General features: G+C 37.9%; 1 pseudogene; it reads left to right on the top strand.

Moving 5' to 3' along the window:
- Positions 1–4,583: 4,583 nt before the first annotated feature.
- On the top strand, positions 4,584–5,532 carry LOC115272574 (annotated as a pseudogene).
- Positions 5,533–9,240: the final 3,708 nt, after the last annotated feature.

Below are 9,240 nucleotides of genomic sequence, written 5' to 3'. Positions count from 1 at the left end.
GTTTGTTATTCACCTCACCTATAGCCTTTTTTTAACTCATCAGTTGATTCTTTGATGCTTTTCTCAACCCCAGCGATTAATCTCATGGCAAGCTTTTTAAATTCTTGATCTGATATGTTGTCTAGATCTGCCTTGAGCAGTTCTGTGGCTGTGACTTCCTCCTGGAAGTTCATCAGGGGAGAGTTTCTTCGTTTTGTCATTTTTCTGGTTTTCTGTCTCTTGTCACCTTTAGAAAGCTCATTGTGCTCTGTGCACCTATTAATATTTCTCTGTTAAAGGAGGCTTATTGACTGTCCATGGCCTGTCGTTTCAGGGAATGTTCTCTTAATGGTGTCTCTCGGTTTCTCTTGTTGTGCCTGTGAATATTTTATTTCCCTACTCTGCAATATTTGGTTCTCGCCTTTTTGCACACTTTGGCTTGTTTCTTGGTGTGGTCCTAGGAAGGAAAACAGACAGACACACACAGAGCGAACAGAAGCACACATACACACAGACAAATCAAACAAAGAAGCCCATAAAAAGGGGGAATGAAGAGTTAGAAAATGGAAATGGAAAGAGACAAAAAGAAGAGAAGAAGAGGAAATAAAAAGAAAAGAGAAAGAAGAAAAGAGAAAAAAAATAGAAGGTGGTCAGAGACAACAAAGGGCTGTAGACAGTTTAAAAGTGTATGACCACATAGAGGAGAGGTAAGGATGAGATACAGGAGAATATATCTGGGTTGCTAGAAGGTGAAAAAGTAAGGGAGACAGGAGAAAGGAAAATGATGAGTAAAAAATTAACAGAGTTAAGTAAAGAAAAAGAATAAACAAAAAAAGGTAATAATAACAAAGAAATAAGTATGAAAAAAGTGGAGAAAGAAAAAAAATGTTTTTAAAAGAGCAGCAGCTCCCCCTTGTGGATAGGCTTGGTATGATGTGGTAGGTTTTGGAGGCTGTTCTCAGAGGCTCAGACTTGGTGTCTATGGAGATTAGAATGGAGGCAAGCCACTCTCCACTGAGCTAGGCACTGTAGGCCACTCTAATGAGTCCAATCTCCTTGGGCCGCAGTTGAGCCGAGTTGTATTTTCCAGACCCGCCTCAGTTCAAAGTTCCAGTCCATGCACGTTTGCACTACCACAGATGAAATGTATTTGTTTTGGTGGCTGGCTTCTTAGGGGGAGGAATCAGTTTGTCTTGGCTCAGGCAGAGATTTCGGCTACCCCTGCCTGAGGCGAAAGGAGCAGCAGTAGGTGAAGTGCGCATCTTCACAGACCCAGCTGCCGAGTCCCCACTCCCAGCCAGGATCGCGATTGCAATGGGGGAAGGAGAATAAAAAAAATGAGACTCTCTCGGCTTCGGGTAGCTGTTGCTCAAGGCGCTGTGCACTGCTGGAAATGAGCTGGGAGCTCCTGCAGCCCATCGCGCTCCCAGGCCTCCACCCGCCGCCGACTCCCTGTTGGGAGTCGAGAAGGTGTGGGCCCTATTTTTTCCTGTGGGCACCCGGGATTTGGGATTTGCACAGCCAGTGCAGGGAGCGAGATGTGCCGTGGAAATGAGGTGCATGGTTCCTTTCCCAAAACCGAGTTCGAGGTGCGCGAGCCCCGGGGGCAGCCGCTGCCGGGGCTCCTCTGCCGCAGCCTCTCACTGCCTGCGGCCGCTGCCACTGCCGGCGCCTCTCAAAGGCGCGCACAACTGTGAGTCCCTCTCTCCAAGCGCGGCCAAATGTTCTTTACCTCTTCTCCAGAAACAGTACCTCTTCCCCAGAGACAGTACTATGAGCCTGTTCAGACTCTCTGTCTCTTCCCTTTCTGAAGAAATATTTGGAACATAGTGAATGCTTAAGTATTGAGTCCTAAAGATATTATTAGAATACAAATTTCTAATTTGTGGGTTGTACTGTTCTTTGTGGAAGATGAGGAAGATCTACTTTGGCATACTGTATACCTGTTGAAAAGAAGAGTTAGGGAACATAGATTATAAAGAGGGAAACCTCTCTCAGAGTGGAATAAACTTGAAGAAAATGAGGCAATAAATACTCCTCTAACTGACATGAGATGCGTTCTTGGTAATCCTACATGATTAGAGATTGTCTAAGTTTAGAGAGCCTACATTATTTTCAGTACTTAGGAATAAGGATGCCTGAGTGGCTCAGTCAGTTAAGCATCTGACTGTTTGATTCAGCTCAGGGTATGATCTCATAGATTCATGAGTTCAAGCCCCACGTAGGAGTCTGTGTTGGCAGCACAGAGCCTGCTTGGAATTCTCTGTCTCCCTCTCTCCCTGCTTTTCCCCCACTCCCACTGGATCAGTTTCCCTCAAAATAAATAAATAAATTTAAAACATAAAATTAAATTAAAAAAGAGGAATAAATGCCTTTTTGGAATTATGGAGGTCATAATGGTTATTGATAGGGAAATAGAAGAGCAGAGGATACAAATTGGCACTTGGGGTTGAATACAAGAGATGTGCAAATAGCAGGACATTGTAAAATTGGCTCTGGCAACGATCGTCAAAGAATACATCGTGATTGATATATTTTCCGAGACACTAAGTAGGAAAAGTTGCATGATGAATGGTTGGATTTTGGAAACACATGGACACTGACAAATTAAGTGGGAAACATTCTGAGTCTATTGGAGACGAATCAGACTATGAAGAGGCTACCCTGAGAAGTCAGTCAAGCTGGTGAGCTGCAGATTTGGTAAATATCATGGTCAAATTTGTCTTCTGATTATAAAGCACATAAGTGACCACAACTACCCTGGATGCCATATATCAGCCCAAGGAGAGTGCAGTTGTTGAAATATATTTGCTCTGTATTCAATGATTTCTTCTAAGGAACCTAATGCCTTAGGTGGTCAAGGCTTTGACTCTAGATTTTGATTCAAGTCATGATCTCCCAGATGTGAGATGAGGCCCTGCCTTGAGCTCTGTGTTGGGCGTCGAGCCTGTTTGGGATTCTCTCTCCCCGAGCCCTCTGCCCCTCCCCCACTTTTGCATGCATTCATGTTCACTGTCTCTCTAAAATGTAAAAAATAATAATAATAATTTTTTCTCAATGTCAATTTTCTGGTTTCCCAATAAGCATAAGTAATGAGGTGAAAACATAAAAGAAAAGCATCTGTTTGGTCCATGGTCATGGACCAGAGACAAATCATCCAATTCATTTAATTTTTATGATTATGAATATTAAGGACTATAGAGATATAGAACTTGATGGTTGTTCTTACAATGACTTTGTGGAAAGAGAAAACTTTAAAGGAGTAGTTGAAGAGAAACAGTAAGATGGATCACATTTCATTGCACTTTATGTGAAATGCTTTATCCATTCACATGTAGATGAGAACCAGGTTTGTTCTATCTTTGGGCTGTTGTGATAATGCTGCAGTAAACAAGGGATTACAGAAAACTCTTCAATATTCTTTTTTCCTCTCTTTTGAATATATGCCCAGAAGTCAAATCGTTGGATTATATGTAGATAAGTTTTTCCAATTTTCTGTTGAACCCTCCTAGTGCTTTCCGGAGTGGGCACATTTCCCCCATCTATGGGCAACATTACCTTTTCACCACCCCCCCCCAAATAGTTATTATCTCTTGACTTATTGATTTCAAGTCTTCTAAAAGGAGTGAAGTGATATCTCATTGTGGCTTTGAATTACATGTCTCTGAATATTTATTTAGCCATGAGAAAAAGGAAATCCTTTCATTTGCAACAGTAATCATGAAATTTGAGTACATTGTGGTAAGGGAGATAACTTAAAGAGAAAAAGATACTGCATGACAAATAAAATTTTTTTTAAAAAGCAGAAACAGTTCCCCAAATAGAGAGAAAAACTGATGGTTTCCAGAGGGCCAGGGTTTGTAGGGTGGTCAAATTGGTGAAGAGGAGTGAGAGACACAGGCTTGAAGTGATGGGATGAGTAAGCTATGTGGATAAAAGGTACAGCGTGGGGGAATACAGCCAATGGTTTGCAGTAGCATGTATGGTGACATGCCATAACTACACTAGTCTTGAGCACAGCATAGTGTTCAGACTTGTTGAATTACTATGTTGTATATCGGAAACAAAAGTAATATTGTTTGCCAACTCCACTGCACCAGGGACAAAATGCCAAACTCTCAAAACAGATATGTTTGATTAAAACAGATACAACTGTGGGTACTAGGGGCTGAGGAGTGAAAAATGGAGGAGACAGGTGTTTCATAGATGAGTAAGTCCTCCTAGCGATCTACTGTACAGTATTGTAACTAGAAACAAAAATATTATATTAAAATATCAACCTTTTGAAGGCCATATCTTAATATTTCCCATCACACACAAAAAACATATTTATGTGGCCTTTGAGAGTATTAGCTAACATCAACTTGCACTCATATTGCAATGTGTGAATTTGCACACCAACAGGGAGCGCAAATAAACTTAGAAAATAGTTGATGTCAAAATATTTCAATAATAAAAAAATGAGAATGTGGTGTATGATTCATGTAACTAAAGTGTATTTTGCTATGAAAGTAATTTCTTCCTATTTTTTATCCATGTCAACCTGACCGGGTATAGAAGATGAATCAGCAAAACCACTATTTGATTCTGCTGACAAAATCATCATGCTTGTGCTCAATGGCTCAGTCTTCATGCCCTCTGTACTAACAGTCTTTGGGATTCCTGGACTACAGTCAGTGCAGTGTTGGATTGGGATTCCATTCTGTGTCATGTATATCATCACTGTGATTGGGAACTCCCTAATCTTAGGTATCATCAAGCATGAACACAGCCTCCATAAGCCCATGGACATATTTTTGGCCATGCTGGGGGCCAGAGACATTGGACATAGCATGTGTATTCTGCCCAAAATGTTGGGCATCTTCTGGTTTCATTTGCCAGAGATTTCCTTTGCAGCCTGCCTGCTACAAATGTGGCTTATTCATTCATTCCAGGCAATCGAATCAGGCATCCTCCTGGCAATGGCCCTAGATCACTATGTAGCCACCTTTGACCCCTTGGGACATGCCACCATCTTCTCCCAGAAACTCTTGACTCACATTGGAGTTGGGGTGACACTCAGGGCTGCCATTCTTATAGGACTATCCATTATGCTCATCAATTGCTGTCTGAAACTCTACTGAATTCTAGTCATCTCACTCTTACTGCGAGCACATGGCTGTTGTGAAGCTAGCTGTTGAGGATATCCAGATCAACAAGATATACGGCTTATTTGTTGCCTTCAGTATCTTAGGTTTTGACATAATCTTCATCACCTTGGCTGATGTGCAAATCTTTGTCACTGTGTTTCAGTTGCCCCAGAAGGAGGCACGTTTCAAGGCCTTCAATACATGCATTGCCCACATCTGTCTTCCTACAGTTCTACCTCCTTGTGATCTTCTTTTTCTTCACACATAGGTTTGACTCTCACATACCACCATATGTTCATATCCCCCTATCAAATCTTTACCTTTTAACACCACTTTTCTCAACCTTATTGTCTATGGCATAAAGACTAAACAAATTAGTGGCTATGTCCTAAAAATATTTTTTTCTAAAACCCTTAATAATTAATGGCTCCTGTTACAGAGATTTTATGCTTATTTACAGTAACAACATAAATGTGGTAAATGTCAAATCTTCTACAAAGATCTGTATCAAAAAACCTTTGGGACATCTCCATGTGTCTGTTGGTTGAGTGTCCACCTTTTAATTTTGGCTAGGTCATCATCTTAGGGCTTGTGAATTTCAGTGGCATTGGTTCTGTGCTATCAGTGCACAGCCCATTTGGGATTGTCACTCTACCCATACCCAGCTTGTGCATGTGTTCTCTCTTGCTGTCTCTCTCAAATAATTTAAACAATATTTTAAGTATCTCTAAATCTCAGTAGCTCACGACTGCAGGAGTCATTAGAAACTTATGAGATACCTAGGAACTTTGGTGTTCCACTCACATATAGAACAAAATCCTATTGGGTTAGGATTCAAATTGTTTCTGTTTTTCTTTTGTTTTGGTTCTGTCTGTTTAAGCCCAGAAATTCGTCTCTGGAAATAGCTAAACTTACATAGAAATAAAATGTGAATAAAACAACACTTGAATCCTGGTAACTTTCAAAGACCATTACACATTTATATATGTCAACAGCCAAACTAGCACATAGCTATGTGCTCCTGGCTAGGTCTCCTTTTCAATATCAGAGCACTCAATTATGTGAAACTAATATCATACACCTGAAGGGAAAAATAGACAGCAACATAAAAGTAGTAAGAGACTTCAGTACCTTACTTACTCTACAGGATAGAATATCCTGACAGAAGATCAATTAGCAACAGAGAACTTGAACTCTATTGGCTAAATTTACCTACCAGGCACATACAGAATATTTCCCCCAATAGCATCAATACACATTTTCCTCTAGCACAAAAGAAATATTTTCCAGAATAAATTATATGTAGGATCACAGAGAAAGTCTAAATATTAAAGAAGATTGTTTAATAGTATCTTTTCTGATTACTGATATACTGATTCTGAAATACCATTTCATATAATGAGTGTATACATCAATAGCAGCAGAAAAACCAGAATATTCATAAATATGTATAATGTAAAAATCATAAACTTGAACTACTAACAGATAGGGAATGGCTTAAAGAAGAAACCAGAATGGTAATTTGAAAATCTCTTGAGACTAATGACATACAAACACAAAAAACTAAAGCAATAAAGGAGGCACTAAGACAGAAGTTGCTAGGAATAAATGTCTACATTGAAAAGATCAATGATCTCAAACAAATGATGTAACTTTACACCCAGCTAGTTGAAGAAGAACATAGTAAACCAAAATTAGCAGAATACGTAAAATAAGGTTACAGCAAAAGTAAACATGGCGCAGAATAGAAAAACAATTGGAAAAAAAACCCACAGAAATAAGAAGTTGCTTATTTTCAAGAGATTAGAAAAGTTGACAAACCTTTAACTAATCCTGAAGAGAGAGAGAAGACTGATGGAAGAAAATTATAAGTAAAAGAGGAGACATTACAACTGAGTTCACATAATACAAAGAAGTCTTAAGAGGTCCTGATCAAACATGATACACCAACAAATTGGATAAGCTACAAACACAGTTGATGTTTTGTTTTGTTTTGTTTAGTTTGTTTTCAAGCCACAGTAGGTAAAGAAGTTAGAATAGTCATTTCCCTTGAAGAACTGATGACTGTGATGGAGAATGTTGAGGAGGACATGGAAAAGGTGGTTCATTCTAGGATACAACTTATGTGGTCTTCCTCAATATGGGGAGGGGTGTTACTGATTTATGTCTACCTTGTGACAGTTATTCAAGCTGGACAACATATGATTTTTGTACCTGTATTAAAGTTCAGTAAAATATGTTTAAAATGTTAGGTAAGTAAGTGGTCAGATATGAAATAAGACAAAAACTGAAGGAAGGAAAAGATCTGTTAATGACTTGTTGCACATCAACGGATTCTGAAGAGATAACAATATGAAAGGCAGTGTGGGGTTCTGGGTTGGATTCTGGAGAAGAAAAAAATGTACCTAAGAGAAGTCATTTTTTGGATTATTGTCTACATGTGAATATGGCCTGTACAGTTAGTGATGGTGTTCTTGCAATGTTAGGTGCTCTAATCTTGGTTATAAAATTATAGTTATGCAATAGAAGATCTGTGTTCTTGGTCAAAAAATAAACTTATGTAGGAGTTATCATGTCTTCAAAGTACTCATAAATAATGCAACAAGAGTTTAACTGTCTATCTATCTTTTCTATCTATCTGTCTGTCTATCACCAATCATAAGGCAAAACAAGACAAAATAGAGAAAATATCTGAAACTGGGTAAAGGTTAAAAGGGGTTTTCTTGAACTATCCTTGCACTATTCTGTACACTTTGAATTATATCAATATAAAACTTTTTAAAAAGCTCTATTCTTGAAAATACTCTTAATGCCATAAAGGACACAACACTCACTTACTTGTCCATTCCAGATATATTATCACTGCTTCCAATGTTGAGCTCTACTATAAGCCTACTGCATCACCAATCCTAGTGATTGTCTATTAAAGATTCTGAAATAGGATCTCTCTTCTATATCAGTAATTATTCCCAATTTCATCTTTCATGAAATCTCATGGAAATGAATTATATTTTTCATCATTCATTTATTGTTATATCTTTTATACATCTTATCTCTGAAAAGTAGGAGAATCAGCTTTCTCAATTTGAAAACAGATATATCATCTCCATATATTATGTAATATTTTTTCAAGATGCTCTGAATTGCTTGCCTTTTGTTCCAGAAAATAAGCTGCTCAATGCATCTGTTTCTTCTAATATATATGAAAACATGTATACGTTTTTGCTAGCATAACTTATCTTCAGTTTTTAGAATTTGATTAAGAGTTTGTTTAACCAAGGAACATTGGGCATTTCTCTTTTTCTTTTCCTATAGCCCTTCTAAAGCTTCCACAGCATGTATCACATTAGCTTCTCCCTCCATTTTTTTCTTTACACAACTACTTCTTCCACATAGATCACATCTAATTGATCTGTGTTCATGAGCTGGATAACATACAAGACATTTTAATGATAAATGTATATAGAGTGAAAGTATGAGAGAATGAATACACATTAAATTTTTAATCACAATTTACATAATATATAAGTAGTAGTTTTTATATTAAGCATTATTTACATATATTTCAATAGGATAAAAAAATTGAAGCGGTGTTCCAAACTCAAATAACTTAAACAAATATTTTATTACCCTAGAAAATTTTGTAATGCCTGGTAGTAATTGCCTTGTATCATAATTTTAAGTTCAAAAGCATCAGTCATTAAAATCATGTATTTATTTCACAACAGCTGTGTATGGTGTACCCTTAAATAATTTGAATAGATTATGATGTCTTAATGGATAGAATAAAAATATATGATGGTAAAGATATGGAAATAGGAACATAGAGAAGGCAAGTATAATGCCTATAACATAGAGTTAAATCATGATGGACTCTGCTTTCAAAATTAGAAAGTCCTATTCAAAACTCATTTTTTAAAAAAAATTATTTAATTTTTAATATTTACTTTTGAGAGAGTGTGTTCACATGACTGGGGGAGGGCGCAGAGATAGTGAGACAGAAAATCTGAAGGAAGCTCCACATTGTCAACACAAAGCCCAATGTAGGGCATGAACCCATGAATTGTGAGACCATGACCTAAGCCAAAGTCAGAAACTTAACTGACTGAGCTACACAGGAACCCCTGGAAAC

This window comes from Suricata suricatta, chromosome 11, assembly GCF_006229205.1.
Source record: "Suricata suricatta isolate VVHF042 chromosome 11, meerkat_22Aug2017_6uvM2_HiC, whole genome shotgun sequence".
NCBI lineage: Eukaryota > Metazoa > Chordata > Mammalia > Carnivora > Herpestidae > Suricata > Suricata suricatta.
This window is presented reverse-complemented; position numbering and strand designations above follow the sequence as displayed.